This window comes from Nanorana parkeri, unplaced genomic scaffold (assembly GCF_000935625.1).
Source record: "Nanorana parkeri isolate BGI_ZX_2015 unplaced genomic scaffold, ASM93562v1 scaffold860, whole genome shotgun sequence".
NCBI lineage: Eukaryota > Metazoa > Chordata > Amphibia > Anura > Dicroglossidae > Nanorana > Nanorana parkeri.
Window position 1 is genome coordinate 89524 of NW_017307128.1, and position 20637 is coordinate 110160.

The following is a 20637-nucleotide window of genomic DNA, read 5'->3' on the forward strand; positions in this document are numbered from 1 at the left end:
CTGGGTAAATTTGCTGGTGGTTGAGTACAATGCTGGATGGGTACCCCACTAGAGCTTGTGGTGCCACCACGTGTCATGCACTGGGTGACAAAAGCATGCCAGAGACTACATAATGGAAAAATGCTGTCACACTGTTCTGCAGCTGGTATGCTTTGAGTACAGGAACCACACTGGGCCAGAATTTCTGTCAGCTCTCCAGGGCAGACTGAGAGGTGGCTGACTCCTTACCATCTTTTGACAGTAAAGGTCAGGTGTGACAAAAGCACCAACCTGCTGCCTGCCCTTCAGAAAATCAAGTTCATGTCTGGAACACATCCTCAACATGGTGATACAATAATTCTTAGTTAGTTACCCTGATTTTCATGATGTTCTCCTGCAGGCCAGAAGAGTGTGCGGTCACTCCAGGTGGTCATACCCAGTAAGTGTTCACCTGGCCAAAAGCAACACAAGCTGCCTGTGAACTGTCTGATATGTGATATACTCTTGCTATTGGTCTCTACACTTGCCATGCACCAGTGGCTGCACCTGAAGCAGTGGGCCGTTAATGAGCATTTGTGTATGTATGAGATAAGGGTATGCTCTGAGGATTTGGAGTTCTTTTCACCATGTCAGTGGTTACTTATTCAGGACGCATGTACCACTATTTGAAGAGGTGACTAGAATGTTGGACCACAACAAGGCAGGGATCAGTGAAGCAATCCCTTTGGTGGTCCAGTTGGAGCACAGATTGCATGGTGTATTAGACTGGGCACTGGAAGACTTCCTGCTCCTTTTTAGACTTGTGCGCCGTCAAAAAATTTGTTCCGTTTCGTTCCGTTTCGTAATATCCATTATTTCGTATTTCGTAATTCGTATCCGAAACTCAATTCGGATTCGTACGAAATACGTATTATTATAACTGACCCCATTCCTGTGAGGAAGCATCAGGCAGAGAAGGATGGTTGGGAAGTCGGTGGTAAGGAGGAGAACATGCGAAAGCTTCTGGAGGTTTATTTCACCCCTCTCAAACCTCAATATTTGTACATGGGTGTGGTGCGATAGTTGACAACACCATTGTCCCCAGTGGTGAATGGTCTCATTTATGTTTCATTGCCTGAGAACCCCAGGATTTGGGCAATGTCCCAATACAAGGGGAAAATGGTAGATTTAATGATGCCATCACAAAATAGCAAGATCCCTTTTTATGGCCAAAGTGTCTTGGATCCCCAAGACACTAAAAGAAGGAACAGTGGAGATGGTGGCTGCCTAAGCTAGGCTTTAAAGTCGTTTGTTAGGGCAAGCCTGGCTGCTGGTAGCAGTCTCAGAAAGTGCTTGAAACTATATGATCTCAGATTGACTGGATTCCAGGGCAGATGCAGACAAGCTTCAAACAGAGGACCAGCTGGACTTTTGGTTGTCCAGGCTGGACCCCTGGCCAGAGCTTGTTAAATACACAAATGAACAAAATACACACAAGTGTCTAATAAAAATGAACCAAAGAGCACAAAACCCTGCATCTGATGCTAATGAATACAATTTTTTTAATTGAATCTGGGCCCAAAAACAATACTATACCTTACTATAACTATACCTTACTATACCTATCTCCTAGCACTGCTGCAGACCTGCCACCATTACCAGCTCTTGCCAACATAATTAGATTTTTTCACTGCTGCTGGCCTGCTACTATTACCATGTCCTTCCACCTCTGCAGGCCTGACACCATTACCAGCTTCATCAATCACTGCTCGCTTGCCACTATTACCATGTCCTGCTACATATGCTGACCTGCCACCATTATCATTTCCTCCTGTCTCTACTGCCTTGTCCCAATGCTCTGCCACTGCTAAGGTGCCACGCATTTTCTGCAGCTGGCCATCAGCTTCAATATTTGTAATTTTCTCTGGTTAATCCTTTGTTGTGCCTCAGTTTTCAGAGTATTCTGGTGATCAGGCACTGTCAATGTGCCACATATATTGTTTCTATAGCTGGTTCTCAGCTGAACAATTTATAGTGTTTGCAGCAGGGTAAATCATATTCTGTGTTTCTTAGTCTGTGTCCTATTCCATTACTCTGGCAATCAAGAATATGTATGGCTTTTGTCTGTCTAAAATAGTTTACACATTGACTTCTTCAGCTAAAAGTGCCTGGTCTCTGCCCATAAAATGCCCACCTAGTAAAAGGGCTTACATACTGTGCATGTAGTCAATACAATATTTTGCTAAAAAAAACTCTATTTTTTTATTTTATTAAAAGCTGCCTAGTGTCTCTCCTGTTCAAATTGCAGCCTACTCAAGTGCTTAAATATTGTCTATATCACAAAATATTGTGATATATATATTGTGATATATATATTGTATAAGTCACAAAAAAATCATATATATATATATATATATATATACATACACACACACACACACACACACACTTAAGACTTTTGGGACCAAAAACTGAATGCAGTGTGTCATTGTACAATGTGGCCGACTCTTGAAATACTGTCTCTGCAGTGTGTGTTCCTTTATTTAATAGTGAAAACCTTACACTTTATTTTGTTTTTTTATTCTTATATATTGCATGAGGTATTTGTTTTAGCAAATGAGGCTTTCAAGAAATCATTAAAAAAAAGTGTCTGTACCATATTTCAGCAATTCTAATGTGAAATATATAAAACTGTTGTTTTTTGTCTTCTAAAGCTACATGAGAGATGTAGTTTAGCCAATAAGGCCTACAAAGATTCTTCAAATACTGCATATGCGTATGTTTAACATATTCCTTCTATTTTAAAATGTGTAACATATTCCTTATTTTTTATTCTGAAAAAAATCAACTTTAAATTGTTGTTTGTCCTCTAAAGCTAGATGAGGGATGTGCTTTAGTAAATGAGGTATGCAAGATATTTTTTGAAATATTGAGTATGTATCGTGTACCAAATTTCTTCTTTTTTAAATCTGAAAAATACAAAACTTCAAAATTTTTTGGGACCCCAAAGCTAAATGAGGGATATACTTTAGCAAACAAAGCCTACAAAAGATTGTTGAAATTATGCATCAGCAGTATGTACCATATCCTCACTGTTTAAATCTGTAAACTTTAAAATGTTGTCTTGTTCTTCAAAGTTAAATGAGTAATGTGGTTTAGCAAATGAGGCCTACAAGATATTGCTGAAATACTGCCTATGCATTGTGTACCATTGTAACAGATCCCCGCCATCTGCGCATGTGCAACCTGCACTGCTCGGGAATGCGCCATCCCGCGCATGCGCAGAAGCAGTAAGTTTCGAGCACAAAAATGCGCCATAGCCGCGCACAGAAAATGACATCACTGGCCCTATATAAACCCAGCAGCAGTACCACCATGTTGCTGGTTTATCGTCAGCTAATCCTTGTTCCAGTGTTTTGTGATATCTTGCTTGATCCTTGTGACCCGGACTTCCTCGACGAACCTTGAATTCTGCCTGCCTTGACCACGGAACTGTTATTTGACCATTCTTCTGCCTGACCCCTTTTGTACTGGAATTGCCCGCTTGGAACCTGACCTCGGCTCGTCTCATTGGATTACGGCTTGCACGGTGCTCAACACCACTGGCACTCCTGCCACTTGTTGTCCCACTGGGCTCTGTTCCCATCCTCAGAGTCTCCCAGGACGCAAGGTGCAAGGGAAGCCTCCTCTCACATCCGGTCTCCCAGAAGGTACGTAACAGAATAAACCAGCCATGTCGGAGACCGAGAGGAGTGATTCCGCCTTCGAGTCCCTGTGCCAAGAATTGGCCTCTGTCACTCAGGCCCTAAAAGAGGTACAGGATCGATACTTCAAACTCGAGGGTCGGATGACCGCAATGGCCAACGCCTCCGTCCTGGACCCGCTAGTGGTCCCTGCACAGCCAGTGCGGGATGGAGCAACTTCTCTGCCAACCCCTGAGCCTCGGGTTCCGACACCAGAGCGCTTCACAGGAGACCGCCACAGATTCAGAGCATTCCGGAACGCCTGCCAACTCTTCTTTGTTTTGCAACCAAGGACTTTCAACTCTGAAACCACCAAGGTGGGATTTGTCATCTCCTTGCTGTCCGGAGAACCACAATCCTGGGGCCTCCCTTTCCTCTTTCTTTGAGGCAATGGCGAAGTTATATGATGACCCACAACGTACTTCCACTGCAGAGAATATTTTGTCCTCCCTCCAGCAAGGCAAAAGGCCTGTGGAGGACTATGTGGCAGAGTTCCGCAAATGGGCTGCTGACACCACCTAGAATGACTCCGCTTTGTGTCACCAGTTCTGCTTGGGGTTGTCCGAGACCCTTAAGGACAAACTCACAAGGGCCGGGCTCCCCTCAACCTTGGAACCAACTGTACAACTGGCCATCCAGCTGGACTGAAGGATCCGGGAAAGACGCAAAGAGAGAGCCGGGGTGTCGCGTCCTACATGGTTGCTTCCCCTTGTACCCATGGCACCACAGGGCCGTATGTCAGAGCATCATACTTCACCCCCCATCCAGGAGGCTGAACCGATGCAGCTTGGGTTGGTTCGGGCGCCCCTCACCCCTGAGGAGCGCCAAAGGCGTCGACTGAACGACTTATGCCTCTACTGTGGTGGGTCCGGCCACTTCTTACAAGGATGTCCCATCAGGCCCAGCAAGTTGAAATCCTCCAGTAGTGTACCCACGTATGATAACTCGATATCTCAACTCACTCTTTGACTTTCTCTTCAGATACCGGGAGGAACAATCCAGGTCCCAGCCATAATTGACTCTGGTGCCTGTAGCTGTTTTGTCGATCTGCAATTCGTCCGGAATCACGGAATACCCCTACGCATCAAGACACATCCACTCATTATCCATCTGGCCGATGGCTTTACACCAACCTCTGGCCCCATCATACATGAGACCACCCTTCTTCGGGCCACCACAGACTCAGGTCATCTGGAGTACCTGCGACTGGACGTCATTTCATCCCCCATATTCCCAGTCATCTTGGGACTACCTTGCTTGCAAAGACATGAACCTTCAATTAACTGGTCGGCTGGGACGCTGTCCTTTTGCTCCACCTACTGTCTCCAGCATTGCTTCCCTCTGAGGGCTTGTTTGACACTGCAACCCCAGGTCACCGAGATTAACCCACTTATCCCTGAGGCCTATAGTGACTTCCTAGATGTCTTTGACAAAAAAGGAGCAGGATGTTTTACCTCCACAGCGGCCCTACGATTGTCCAATTGGGCTACTTCCGGGTTCTGCTATTCCGTTTGGCCGTATCTATCCTCTCTCTGAGCCAGAATTGGAGATCCTCCGTCAATACATAGAGGATAACCAACAAAAGGGATTTATCCGACCCTCCACCTCTCCTGCTGGAGAAGGAATCTTTTTTGTTGAGAACAAGGACCGATCTCTCAGACAATGTATTGATTACAGAGATCTGAACAAATTACGATAACAACTCGTTACTCCCTGCCTCTAGTTCCCAAACTCTTTCAAAGATTCCGATCTGCCAAAGTCTACTCCAAACTTGATCTTCGAGGAGCCTACAACCTAGTACGGATCCGCAGAGGCGATGAATGGAAGACCGCTTTTCGTACCAGGTTCGGTCACTTTGAGTACTTAGTGATGCCCTTTGGCTTGTGCAATGCCCCCGCAACGTTCCAACACTTTGTGAACGATATCTTTAGAGACTTTTTAGACCAATTCATGATTGTCTATCTGGATGATATTCTCGTTTTTTCTCCTACCCTGGAAGCCCATCGCATCCATATGCACAAAGTACTGTCTCGTCTTCGTACACACAAACTGTATGCAAAAGCTGAGAAATGCGTCTTTGAGACGGACAACATTAAGTTCCTGGGACTTATTATTTCCACCTCGGGCATTGCCATGGACCCACGAAAGGTGACGGCCGTTTTGGATTGGCCTGTGCCCTCTGACAGAAAGGGCGTTCAACGTTTCGTAGGGTTTGCCAACTTCTACAGACGCTTTATCAAGGGGTTCTCTTCCATCATCTCACCCATCACTCAACTTACCAAACAAGCTTCCAGTTTCCGGTGGTCCCCCGCTGCACAAGAAGCTTTTGACCCGTTGAAGGCAGTCTTTACAGCCGCCCCGGTTCTTCATCACCCTGATGCAGTCCTGCCATATGTGTTGGAGGTGGACGTCTCTGAAAATGCAGTTGGGGCCATCCTCTCTCAACGCCACGGAAGCACGGCATTGCTCCATCCTGTCGTTTTTTTCTCAAGGAAAATGACCCCAGCCGAACGAAATTACTACGTGGGTGACAGGGAACTACTTGCTATCAAACTGGCACTGGAGGAATGGCGCTACCTGTTCGAGGGTGCAACGCATCCCATCCTTGTCAACACAGATCATAGAAATCTGGAATACTTACGCACAGCAAAGTGCCTGAGACCCCGGCAAGCCAAATGGGCCCTCTTCTTCACTCGGTTCAACATGCACATCACATACAGACCGGGATCCAAGAATGGCAAACCGGATGCCCTGTCTCAAATGTTCCCTACAGTTGACCACCCACCAACGGTGGATACGGTCCTTGCGGCCCACAACTTCCTTATGCTCACGGGGGCGCTGTTATCTGGGATTAGAGCGGCTTCTACCTCGGATCAGTTACCCTCAGGGAAACCACTCAAGGAGGAAGATGGTCTCTTTTACCATGGGTAACCGCTGTGGACCGCTGTGTTCAGGATCTGCCATGACAGTCTCCTGTCGGGCCATTTCGGAGTAACCAAGACTGTGGATCTACTAAGACGCTCCTTCTGGTGGCCTACCCTGAAGGCGGACTGTCAGATATATATCTACAGACCTGGGGGGCTCCTGCACCCTTTACCTGTTCCCTCTCACCCCTGGGAGATGATCACCATGGACTTGATTGTCGAACTGCCACCCTCTGACGGGTTCTCCTGCATCTTTGTGGACGTGGATCGCCTTACAAAGATGGCCCACTTTGTTCCACTGGTCGGCACACCTTCTGCCCCGGAAACTGCCCGGACCTTTATCAAGGAGATCGTCCGCCTACATGGAGTCCCCAACAGTATTGTGTCAGACCATGGGGTCCAAATCACCTCCAAATTCTGGAGGGAGTTATGCCAGGCATTGGGAATCGAGACCCGCTACTCAATCGGCATATCACCCCCAAACCAATGGGCAGACTGAGCGTACCAATCAGACGCTTGAACAATATCTACGTTGTTTCTCCTCTTTTGTACAAGACGATTGGGCATCTCTCCTTCCCTGCGCTGAGTTTGCCTACAATAATGCCATCCATGCATCCACAGGTCAGTCGCCCTTCTCTGCCTCCCTGGGATATCATCCTTCATTTGACCCTGTCTTGCCCATGGGCTCTTCCGTCCCGGAGGTGTGGAATAGGGTGGAAACTCTTCATAAGAATCTAGAGCTACTGAAGGAGACTATGGCAAAGGCTCAGCGGGATTACAAGGATTCCTTCGATCGGAAGAGAAGGGGAGACCTGGATCTGCACCCTGGCGATGAGGTATGGTTGTCCACCCTCAATCTAAAGCTGGCCTGCCCATCCAAGAAGCTGGCACCTAAATTCGTCGGCCCCTTCCCTGTCCTAAGACGCCTCAGTCCTGCAGCCTACGAACTTCAGCTCCCTGCTTCCTATCGGATCCACCCGGTGTTCCATGCCTCGCTCCTGAAGCCGGTGGTCCCGAATACCTTTGGGGATCGGGGGTCCGATCCTCCGGCTCCTTCGATAGTGGATGGGGTTGAGGAATATGAGGTGGAGGCAATTCTGGACTGTCGTAAGAGGGGTCGCGGCCGCCAGGTCCTTGTTAAATGGAAAGGTTATGGCCCGGAGGAGAATTCCTGGGAGCCTGAATCACATCTCCATGCTCCGAACTTCCTCCGCCGCTTTTTCCAGAGGACTTCCTCCCGTTCGGCCCTGGTGTGCATCCGGAGACTGCCCCTTCGGGGGGGCTCTGTAACGGATCCCTGCCATCTGCGCATGTGCAACCTGCACGTTCCCGCACTGCTCAGGAATGCGCCATCCCACGCATGCGCAGAAGCAGTATGTTACGAGCACGAAAATGCGCCATCGCCGCGCACAGGAAATTACATCACTGGCCCTATATAAACCCAGCAGCAGTACCACCATGTTGCTGGTTAATCGTCCGCTAATCCTTGTTCCAGTGTTTTGTGATATCTTGCTTGATCCTTGTGACTCGGACTTCCTCGACGAACCTTGAATTCTGCCTGCCTTGACCACGGAACTGTTATATGACCATTCTTCTGCCTGACCCCTTTTGTACTGGAATTGCCCGCTTGCAACCTGACCTCGGCTCGTCTCATAGGATTACGGCTTGCATGGCGCTCAACACCACTGGCACTCCTGCCACTTGTTGTCCTGCTGGGCTCTATTCCCATCCTCAGAGTCTCCCAGGACGCAAGGTGCAAGGGAAGCCTCCTCTCACATCCGGTCTCCCAGAAGGTACGTAACAACCATATTCCTTCTATTTTAATGTGAAAATTAAACACTTTAAATTGTTTTTGAGTCCTTCAAAGCGAAATGAGGGATGTGGTTTAGCAAATACGGCCTATAAGAGATTGTTGCAATAATGCAGTGTGTACCGTATTTCTATTTTATTGTCAAAATATACACTTATACACTCAATTACAATGAGGGATGTGGTTTAGCCAATAGGGCATACAAATAATGCTTATGCAGCGTGCACAATATTTTTTTTTTTTAATGTAAATATTACATTTCATTGTGGATATTTGGAATGAACAGCAGCATACGTTGTGTTATTTTTAAAATGCTGTCTACTCCAACTTCTGCAATGCTGTCTATGTAGACTGTACAACATTTATTGCTTTTTTCTGTGACATATATACACTTAAATATGTATTTTTTGTATGTAACACTGCATGCTGTAGGACCTTTTCAAAATTCAGATTACTGCTTCAATGCTGACTATGGAGTGTGTACAATGTTTCCAGCTGTTATCTCTAAAATAATACACTCTAATTTTTATTTCATGCTAAAACTTAACCCATCTCTGCCTGCAAAATTGTGACCTAGTAAAAGTGCTGACATTGTGTCAGAAAGCCAGAGCCAGAGTTCGAGTGTCGCCGTCTGTTGTGGACCATAGAGCCATAATAGGAGCAGCGTCTTTGCATGGACGTGCGCACATGAACAATTGGCGCCAACTGGGCTATAAAGGCTGTGTTCAGCTATCCTCCTATGCTGTCAGATCGTCCGCTTCCTGTGTTCTGTGTGCCTGTATTTTCTGTATCCTGATTACCCGTTACTGACCCGGCTTGGACTACTCTCTGTTTTGTCAGCGGCGTATTTACACTTTGTAACGCACTTCATCTCATCTCGCAGACGCAACAGGCTAACCAGCCTCGGGCAACCTTGCCCCTCTGTGCCCCGGCACCCCCGTAACCAATCCAGGTGCTCCAGGACCGGAGCTGTGAGAGAGGCTGCCCTCGTCAACTCAGACTCCCCTAAGGTACGTGACACATTGTGTGCACAGAGTCTGTACTATAAATTGGGACCTTGCCTCCAAAATAATACACTCTGGGGGTAATTTATCAAATGTATCAAAACTGGAGCAGACAGAATCATGAGCAGTTGCCCAGGACAACCAATCAGATTCTCTCTTCAGTTTGTTCAGTTAAGATTTAAAAATAAAAGAAAGGAGCTGATTGCTTACTATGGGCAGCTGCTCCAGATTCCGTCTGCTCCTGTTTTGATATATTCCCCTCTCTACGTTTTATTTCATGATAAAAATGTATTTGTCTCTTTCTCCTCAAATGAAGCCCAGTCAAGATTACATACTCTGTGCTATATGTCTGGCTATTGTCTTTGAAATACAGATATATGGAAATATGAACGTGTAAACATTCCAGCGGCTGTCACAGCAAAAACTAACTTAAAATTACTTTTTTAATGTTAAAACAAATCAGGTTGCATTGCTGCACTGCATTTAGGCAAAGCAATAATGTAACAATGAAATAATTTATTATGCATACAAAATATGTGATGTCAGACTATGGTGTCTCTGATGTTGTCTGTGAGAATTGTAGTGCTCGATAACACTGCATACAGCTTAAAGACCTCTCCCAAAAATGTAATTTAAAGAAATAGTGTTTTCCCATTTCACCTTCAAAATCGCATAAAAAGGAGAAACCTGCTGTAGGGACTTACCTTAAATGATAGAAGAAGAAAGAGAAGGCTAGTTGCACTCCTTACCGGTAAGACCCCGTGGTCGGGGAGGGGTGCTTAAAATGACTGCGAACGCGCCGCCAAATACAGATACTTGCAGAAACATCACCAGCACACCATAATCCCTTGCTATGCCTGATGAAGGGACCCTGTGTGGCCCCAAAAGCGCTTGTGTAACTGACATGAGCTTGCAATAAATCTACGATTTTGGATCCCATAAGGATTATGGTGTACTGGTGACGTTTCTGCAATTACCTTAAATGATGTCTCTTAATCCGATCATCTTCTTCTTTACTGTCCTTTTCAGCCTTCTCTCCAGCGCTGCGGCGAGTCTCCGATCCAGCGCTGACTCCTCTGTCTCCTTTTTTTTCATGTCCCACGGGGTCTGTGCGGGTGCACGCTGCTCCATATACTTACCTTGTGTCTCTCCTCGTCTCCCGGCCGAACAACTGAACTGTGCATGCGCCCGCCCCAAGATCCTTTGCAGCCGCCCGAGACATTTTCAGATGTTCGGACGGGAGCACGCGGCGCAGACACAGGTAAGTATTAACCCTTTGGAAAAGTTTTTTTTATCGTTTTGCATATATCTACTACTTGCTAGCAGTAGATATATGCAAACACATGCGAGGGTTTAATAACCCTTTAAAGGCATTTAAAAAAATGTATTTTGCATTGGTCCCCAATAGCAGTGCCCAGCTACCCATGGCCTTTGTTTTTATTAATCCCTTGCTTATTAGCCTTGAAAATGTCCAGAAACGATTTGTAAGAATTGCTCCCCCTTTGACTTCAGTGGGGTTCAGATTAAAGGAACAATTTGGTAATTGTTTGATGAGTTTGAGGAACGTCACATGAATCAGACACAGACACATTTTCTCATCACTAGAGATAATCGGGGTCTTCAAAATATAATTTATGAGGCAAAAGAGAAACCATAACATAAAGGGCTACAAGTACTCTTAAGAGAAAAATCACACATGGACTCATATACACGCACACATCTGCTCAAACATAAATGCATACACGCAATAGGTTGGACTTGATGGACTTATGTCTTTATTCAACCTCAAATACTATGTAACTAAATCAGCAGCAGCAGAATCCCCTCTCTCACATGTTCATTTGTTGCCAGAGTTTGATTTGTATCTAAAGAATCAAAATCAGGTGTCTTATGTACTGTCCAGGCATATGAAAAGTTTGAAAAGGGAAGGAGCGTGGATCTTTTGAGCTCCATCATATCCATGGTCATCAAAAAGGCCTGCTGGAATACTTTAAACTGGAAATGCACTGTGCACCCAAGCAACTCAGATTTGACTTTTTTAAACCTGTGAGCATGAAGTATTTGCACAGACAACAAACATTACTGTTGGTCTCTATGTATTTATATTAATTGTATAAATTCCTAGCTGTTCTGCCATCAGTTTAAGTTACTTGATTTACCTTATTGTTGCTACTTTATAAGTTTCCTTTTGTAGCAAAAACCGGAGCAAAAAGTAGTTTCACATTATTTTAGTTAAAGGAGAACTATGGGGTTAGGGCTTTTCCCCATAGTTCTCCTAAGGGTAACGGGAGGACACAAACTAGCGTCCTCCCGTCACCCAAAGCTCCCTATAATTCTCTTTGGATCCACCCAGCTGTGTGAGCGACAGCTAGCTCTGCCTATCTAGAGGCAGAGCCAGCTGTACCCGCCCCCTCCCCCGTCCGTTCCGCCAGTCAGCGCTGGGGGAGGGGGGGATGCCTGCAGGGAGCCATGAGTGAAAGTCTCGGCTCTCTGCACAGATAGATCGAGAAAGAAGTGAGCGTGCGCCGGTATGTGTTCGCTCACTTCCCGATCTACTGAGCCGACCTGCGACAGTTTCATTGTCACAGGTCGGCTCAGATTATGAGGCTGAGTGAAAATCACTTGCCTCATAATTCTCCTTTAATCTTTCAGTGATCTTTAGAGATCTTATATAGATACATATTATTTCAAGTTTTTAGTCTTTTATTTTTTTCTTATAGAAATAAATAATTAAATACTTTGCTTTGATAAATATTTTTAACATCAATAACCTTTTTTGAAATTAACATTTCAGAAACGAAAAATACATTGTGACTTATGACAAGTATAATAGTGTAACTATAGACCAAAAGAGGTTTATAAACCTTTAGATGGATAGTCTCCAATACATGAGTTCAGACCATTTGTTCCAAGAATTAACAGATGGTCCCCAAATTATTAGGGATTTCAATTCAGCAGAACATTTTCCAGGAATAAAAACAAACTGTATACAGCTTGCCTCTCCCATTTGTTAGTACACAGCAGCCAGGGCCATTCATAAACATCCACAATATTGTAACAATTTTGTTGCAAGCTCCTCTTCTGCCACACATAGAATGAACTGTATTTAACATGATATATATTAAATCATATTAAATTTACTAACAAGCCACTAACAAGCCACAATATTCTAGAACGATTATTCAGGCAAAATAATTAAGATTGCTCTTATTGAACTTGTGTGTGCTGTATTACTTTTGAACAGTGGTTCTCAACCTGTGTAACCTCAGGACTCACATTTGTGCTTGGTCATTGCCGCAACCCAAGTCGCACTGCAACGGAACGCACAGCATTAGGATACCGCATATTCCGATGCAGGCGCACGAACTGTGGGTGGGAGGTGCCCACATCACAAAGTACGGTAGGTGCAATTGCGTAGTACAGTGCATTAAATTGCACAGTACTATTCGATTAATGCACTGTGCTATTTTGAAAGGGCCCTCAAAAACACTGGCATACATACACAACCACAGACGCAATCTCACACACATACACACTCCATAAAATTTGTAATTTTTCTTATTTTTTTTAAAGATCTAGCCAGTCTCCCTACCTTATGAGAACTGGAGTGAATCATCAGCCTGGTGTCCAGTGCTGTACTGTGACGGAGTTCCATCCATATGTGCATTGCTTGTACAGCTCCCTTGTGCGCCCTGTAGAGGTAGCGGAGCCAGAATATGATATCACTTTGGTCCAGGCACTTCTGCAAGGCATGTGAGGGAGCTGTAAACAATGCACGTATGGATGGAGCTCCCACGTGGCTATAGCCCCAAGCCCATCCCACCTCAAGCTGACATTCAACGCCAGGCAGCATATTTTGAATGGCTGCTTGGCACGAGAACGGAAAGTGCTGTGCTAGGGGGAGGCAGAGGAGCCTCTCACCTAGAAAAGTGGAAGGCATGTGGCGACCAACTGAACACGGGGTCGCGACCCACCAGTTGAGAACCAAGTCTTTAGAACCTTGACCACTTGCCGTCCGCCTGTCGTCAAAAAATGGACAGGGTGGAAAAAAACTGTTAAATGTAAACAGCCATTACTGGCTGTTACACATACAAGCGATCGGCAGCTCTATAGCCATCTGATCGCTTGTACGTGCTGCCCTGCGCACCCCTCCTACATTGCTGCCGCCCCCCTCTTGCTCTTTCACCTTCTATCCCGGGACCAGCCTGGGTGGGTGTCAGGAGGAGAATGGAAGGGAGATCAGCATCTTCCTCCTTGCTGACCTCCCTCCGAGGTCCGAATGCGGAAGTGATGTGTATTACATCACTCCCGCATTCAGCTGTCATTTATCTGGCTGCTATAGCCAGAGAAGAAGCTGGTGAAGCAGATCTCTGCTTCATCAGCTTCTTTGGGGGTCCCCAGGTGACATTAGGGGTCTTAGAGACCCCTAATGTCTCCATAAGGAGGACCTGTTAGTGTGCCGGTGCTATCACATAGGGGGGTTGTTAGCCCCCTATGTAATAGCAATAACATTAACTGAAAAACAAACAAACAAAGAAATGTAAAAAAGAAACAAAAATGTTTTAAGTCCCACACCCCCATGTATACACATTTATAAACGTAAATACGCGTCAAGTGTGCCAACTTACGAAAACGACAATTTGCTACACATGTTACATATCGCCGCAAACGTCAGAGTGAGAGCAATAATTTTAGGGCCATCAATCACTTTTAACACTAAACTAATGAGCGGAAAAAGCTTTTAAAGTGTCGCCTATGGCCAATTTTAGGTATTGTAATTTTTTGAGGTTTCGCGGACGCGCACAATTGTAAGCCTTGACATGTTTGGTGTCTATTTACTTGACGTGACCCTGTGTTTTATATTTTACCAAAAAATTGGGTAGTAATAAATGTTTCATAATATAGGGAAAACTGTTTATTTTTTTTCAAAATTGCATGACGGAATAAATGTCTTTTAAAGTACTGCAGGTCTGAATACTGAAAAATGGCCTGGACAGGAAGGGGTTAACACTCTGGTTAGCAGGTGGTTAAGCATGGTACTTAATACATTAGAATTACCCATTTAACATACCTGTTTAACCAGCATTCTAATAAATTCATTCTAATCTCACCTTTAACCACTTCAAGACCAGGTGTTTAGACCCCCTTCCTGGCCAGGCCATTTTTCAGTATTCAGCGCTGCGGTACTTTGACTGACGTTTATTCCGATGGCCGGCCGTTTGTTTACTACGGCCGGCCCGGAGGCAGTTAAAAATCATCACACACATCCCTAACATCGTGGCTTCTTGTGGACTTTTAAGAAAATCTCCATAGCGATTGAAAAGTGTTCGACTAATAGCACCAAAGCTATTGTGCTCACCAATAGTAATCAGTCATCATTTTTTTCAGTGATCTGACCACATGAACTCAAAATATGATTACCTGCTACTGGTTACTACGGTAAGGTAAATCATAGTTCTTTGTGTTACATTTTTGAATAATTATCCTAATTTACTTTTGCATATTATAGTCAATCCTGTTGGTTCTTACAGCCATTGATACTGGCTCCATTATGCATGGCCCTCAACCTCTGTTTTATCTGCAATTAAGTTATCAAATAATTAATCCCAATCTACAACAAACACTGCTGGGATGAAATCAGAAAACTAGGTGCTGTGAAGCAAGCATCTGCAAGTAAATCACTAAAAAAAATGGAGACAAGGAAAAATAAGTCAATCATTTTGTTCTTGCAATGCATTGTCAGTGTTGTCTAAAATTCTATACTATGGTATGTCTGCCTCTTACTTGTATACAGAGCCAGTCTTTAGCATGTGTAAGATGCGTGACTGTACTTTGTTGTAGCCTCTGACCAGCAAGGGAGCCCTTTTTTTCCTCGGCAGTACCTTCGGAACATGTAAATCATCCTGTTTTTGATAATATGCTAAAATATTTCATGGTGAACCTAAAAAAAAAAAATCTCTGTGACAATATACAAACTATTTTATAACAACTCAGCACAAGATCCATGCTGACCAATCAAAAACTGAAATCATGCAGAAAATTCATATCCTGCCACAAAGCTGCGCCTATAGGGAGTTTGTTTAGAACTTCACAGCTGGGGCAGTTTGAACACTAAATTATATTATTAGAGGCAGAAAGGGAGCAACAATAAGTAGGGAACTTTGGATTCCCATTGTGTCAATTTGTTACCACCCTAACAGCATAAAAACCCTTTAGTGATATGAGAACTATTCTGGTGCAATGAGACACTGTTTGGTCATGTAAGGTCCTTCATGGCAGCCTGGCAAAAAAATACCTTTTGTTAATATGTCTTCAGTCTGACCAAATGGTACAACTTCTGTCAATACAGATCCCTTCTAGGCTCTGGGAACAGGACACTTATCTGGCAATGTGTACCTATGTGGATTTGGTAGCATGATAACCTTCTTTTTTATTCTGATGGCCAGCTTTGGGCAGTTATGACTTAGTAACACCACTTTGACTATTGACAACGCACTGTGCTTTGAAGAGCAGTGTATGGCTCCAGTGACTAATTCTTTGGTAATATGAACCTGATTCTGCCTTGGTCCCTGTCCATCTTCTTTCACTTTCTATTTTCTTTCGTGCCACACTTTTATCTGTATAGATAATTTCCCAAGGAGGTGCACCACAAGGTAAGTGAAAGAGGGAGAAACAGTGGCTTGTTATCCAGGTCTCATGTGTTCACTCTTCTTTTTGTTTTTAACCTAATGCAGAGCACCATAGTAAAATTATGTGCTGCGCACCAAGGCCATCTCTCAGTGTATGACTGATAAAGGCTGCAGTTTTTAAATTGTGCATAATGTACACTTTGAAAATCCACAGGATTCAGTCTTAATAATAACAACAACAGCATACTCTAAATTGTGTATTTTTTCTTTTTATCATATGCTTCTGATGGGAGCAAACTTAAGTATAGGAATCGGCTTAGGCCTCTTTTACCAATCCACTTAAAATAGCAGGTTTTGGCATAGATGAATAAAATTGAGCTGCATGGTTCCAGATTTGACCAAGATAAATATATTACTAAAACGTCACCTAACCTAGTCCACTGTTTTTGAACTTTTTGAATGTTAATAGTAGGTAAGTCATTAAAAAAATAGAGCACGCTAGGCACAGCAGATGCACAATGTAGTACCCTACATCAAATGGTGACAAGCAGGCAGATTGATACCAGTCTTTATGCCTGTCAAAGACCACAGTGTTTCTTCCAAATTAATATTAGTGTTTCTGCAAAATGAACAGAAAGATTGTAAGAATCTTTCAGAATCCCAGGCTGTGATACTCTGTAGTGAATCTCTGATAGATTCACTTCTTTCCATAAATGGAAGCTACATTGCTCCCCCCAACTTTAACTCTAGAAAAATGTACAATCATTAGCATTGTGCAATATCCAATTATATGTTTTTAACTGTGCTGCTATCACATAGGAAGATCACAAGTCCCCTATGTGATAGCACTTTAGTGGTAACATAATCTCTTTAAGGAGACATTAGAGGTCTGTAGAAGCTGATAAAGCATAGATGTATGGCATATATTGATGGCAGTGAAGAATTTAAAGCTGGATTTTAGGCAGATATAAAAGACACACATTGATACAGTTCTGTATTTGTTAATACATAATTAAATGGATTTTTAAATGAAAGCAGTGTGGGTACCTGAATTTGACGAGGTATCACCTTCTTGCAGTACCTGTAAATCAGAGGTGAAGTATAGGAGGTGGAAGTAATACAAGGAGCCCATCAGTTCATGTGCTCACAAGAATTATGCTATTAGAAATAGAAAACAGAGTGACCCAAGACTGTGTCCAGTCACAGACTGGGGAGGGTTCAGGACAACCTGGGTTTAGAGGAAGCTGTTTGAATGACCCTGGCAATTAAACTGAGAACATCTCATGACAGAAAAAAAGTACTCCAGTAGTTCTAGATTGAAAGTGAATATTGCCAGAAAAAGCTGGTTTTGTTATTTTCTCTCTTAATGAGCTATTTTTATTTTGAAATTTTGGCTAAAGTTCTGCTTCAATTACTGTTTAATGGAGTTGTACATAATTGACTAAAATATGTTTTTATATCTGCCCAGTATTCAGCTTTAAGTATTAATCAAGTGTACTCCACCTGAACTGTTTTATTAACCTAAAACTGTAACTCTAAACCACTAACCTTTCTTTTTTTGTGATTAACTAACTTCTTATTATCCTACCAACTAATAACTGACTAGCAAGCGATACACCTTTAAAAACATGTTTGAAGTATAATATGTCTTGTGCAATATAATGTTATTCCTAATATATATATATATATATATATATCTTTGTAAATGTTTAAAATGTTGTACATTCTGTACATTCCTTATATCAAAAGCAATAATTATATCTATCAGTATTATATTACTGCTATTTACTTATTAATAAATATAAAATGCTGCAATAACTATGTGGTCCCAGATAGCAGGCAAGCATGAAAATGACTTGCTAAACTATTTTTTGCAGACTTGCCAAGCTTATTTTGCTGCACAATTACAGCAAGTCTGCATTGCAAGTCTTCAGATCAACGTGCTTTGCAAAAGTGCTGTACACTTGCAGAGCTCTTGCTAAGATCTGCAGGACTCTTGCTGTAGACTTGCCAAGCAACTTTGCTACAAATTAAAAAAGTGTCAACTAGAACTTGTGCTGCAAGTCTTCTGCAAGTCTACAACTTGCCAGGAATATGTGCAGCAAGTTAACAAGAATTATAATTTAACCCTGCCACAAGTTTGTGGCAAGTTATGCTTGCTATCTGGGGTGTACTTAATATACTCGTATGTAAAAAAAAAAAAAAACAACCAACAGATATCTGATAGATAGATAGATAGATAAATAGATAGATAGATAAATATTACGTAAATCCATATTGAAATAATAATACTGTGTTCCTCAGCTTGTGTGCTATCATCTGTAACCATTACATTAAATGTGTTACAGTATTACTTATGTCCAGCAGAGGGCACCCTTTCATGTACTTCACAAACAAGCCAAATGGAAAGCTCACTGTAGCAATAGGTTATATACGGCAAGCTTCCTAGAGATGAACTAAACTCCAGTCACTTCCAAAAGTTAAATCAAACATAACTGAAAAATTGTGAAAGTAAAATTAAGCAGAAAAAAATGTGTTTGTTTTGCACATAATGCATATTTGCCCAATAGAGGACTAAAATGTTGTTCAATTTTTGTCCAAATCGTCACTTTGTAATGCATATACACTGAGTGGCCAGATTATTATGACCACCTGACGTTTGTAGGCAAATTATCTATAATTTCGCGCTGAAGTTGCTAGAGGGCCAGACCATTATAAATAGGGAAGCAGGTTGTTTACCACGACAGTAGAAGTGATTTTTTCTGAAGATATGGGTAAACAACGCGATTTAACAGCTTTTGAACGTGGGATGATTGTTGGCGCTCAAGCCATGGAGCGAGTATCAGCAAAACAGCAGAATTCGTTAAATGTTCAAGAGCAGCTGTTGTTAAAGTGTTTAAAGACTGGACTGTGAGCCAAAAATCTGGGTCTGAACATGCGAATTGTGGCCGTCAGAGCGCAACAAACGCGCGTTTCCGAGGGCTACTTGGCTGTATCCCAATGGAAACACGCAACAAAAACGGCCCAAAGTAGTACATGTACCTTTTCAGGCGTGGGCCGTTTTGTAGCGCGTTAGGGACGGGCTGAAATACGCCAAGGTGTGAACCAGACCCATTGAAAACAATGGGATTTTCATGTTTGAGCGTTTTGTAGAGCGTTCGTCGAGCGTTGAACGCGCTACAAACGTTCCGGTGTGAACGAGGGCTTAGTCTGCTTATCTTCAGCAAACTGTTTGCAGGCTATCTTGTGCATCATCTTTAGAAGAGGCTTCCTTCTGGAACGACAGCTATGTAGACCAAATTGATGCAGTGTGCGGTGTATGGTCTGAGCACTGACAGGCTGACCCCCCACCCCTTCAACCTCTGCAGCAATGCTGGCAGCATTCATATGTCCATTTCCCAAAGACAACCTCTGAATATGGCGCTGATCACGTGCACTCAACTTCTATGGTGGACCATGGCGAGGCCGGTTCTGAGTGGAACCTGTCCTGTTAAACCGCTGTATGGTCTTGGTCACCGTGCAAAGGGCTATCCGGCTGTATCCTAATGGATACGCGGAAATACGCCCCAAAGAAGCTCATGTACTTCTTTGGGCATAGGGCGTTTTTCAGCACGTTCCGACACGCTGAAATACGCCTAAGTGAGAACCATGTCCATAGGAAAACTTAGGTATGATTCCTGATGACTTTGTAATGCGCAAAGGGCAGAGCATCTGACGTCACATTGATCTCTATGACTGACGGCCGCAGTCTTATGAAACCCCTGCTCACACTTTTAAGAGAGATTCCATTTATTAGCCAGAATTCTATGTACTAGTGGCATACAAAGGACAGGGCAGCGAGAATGTTCTGGTTTAGGTGCAGGTGGTATTGGGGTGCATCTTGCAAGTCGTTTGGGTGGACTAAGCTTCCTGATGGTGGATACATTGTTCCAATGCCAATGTAATTTTGCAAAATCAGAAATGCAAGACCAGTGAAATATCTCCCCTCATTACTAGCGCCAATTAACTTTTAAGCTATTTGTGAGGTGGAATTCATTCCATTTACCACCAAAGTAACAGTATTCTTCCCATTGACCATCAATGTAAGGGATATTTTTCCTCCCACTAACCACCAATTTTATTGCCAGCTATTCTTTCCACTGACCACCAATGTAAGGGGCCATTCTTCCTAACACTAAACACCCATGTAAGGTGCCTTTTTCCTGCTAACCACCAACATAAGGGGTCACTTCTCCACTGACCACCAATGTAAGGGGCACTATATGGGCTTTCAATGTCAGGGACCACTTCTCCACTGACCACCATTGTAACAGTACACTACAATTGTGACTATTTGGGTTTCTTTTCTGTCCCCATTATTATTCAGAATAATCGGCCAACATGGTGGTACTAATAGAAATTGTGCTTTTACCTTCTTTTGTGTAGCTTCACTTTTTGTGTTCCTCCACAAATCTGAAGAGAAGGAAATAGTGGCAGGAGAGGGGTCAAAGACCTTGTCAAGGCCTCTTAGGGGGCATGAAATTAGAGGGCACCAGCTCAGTGCAGCCTGTGTTCTTTGGCTAGAATGTG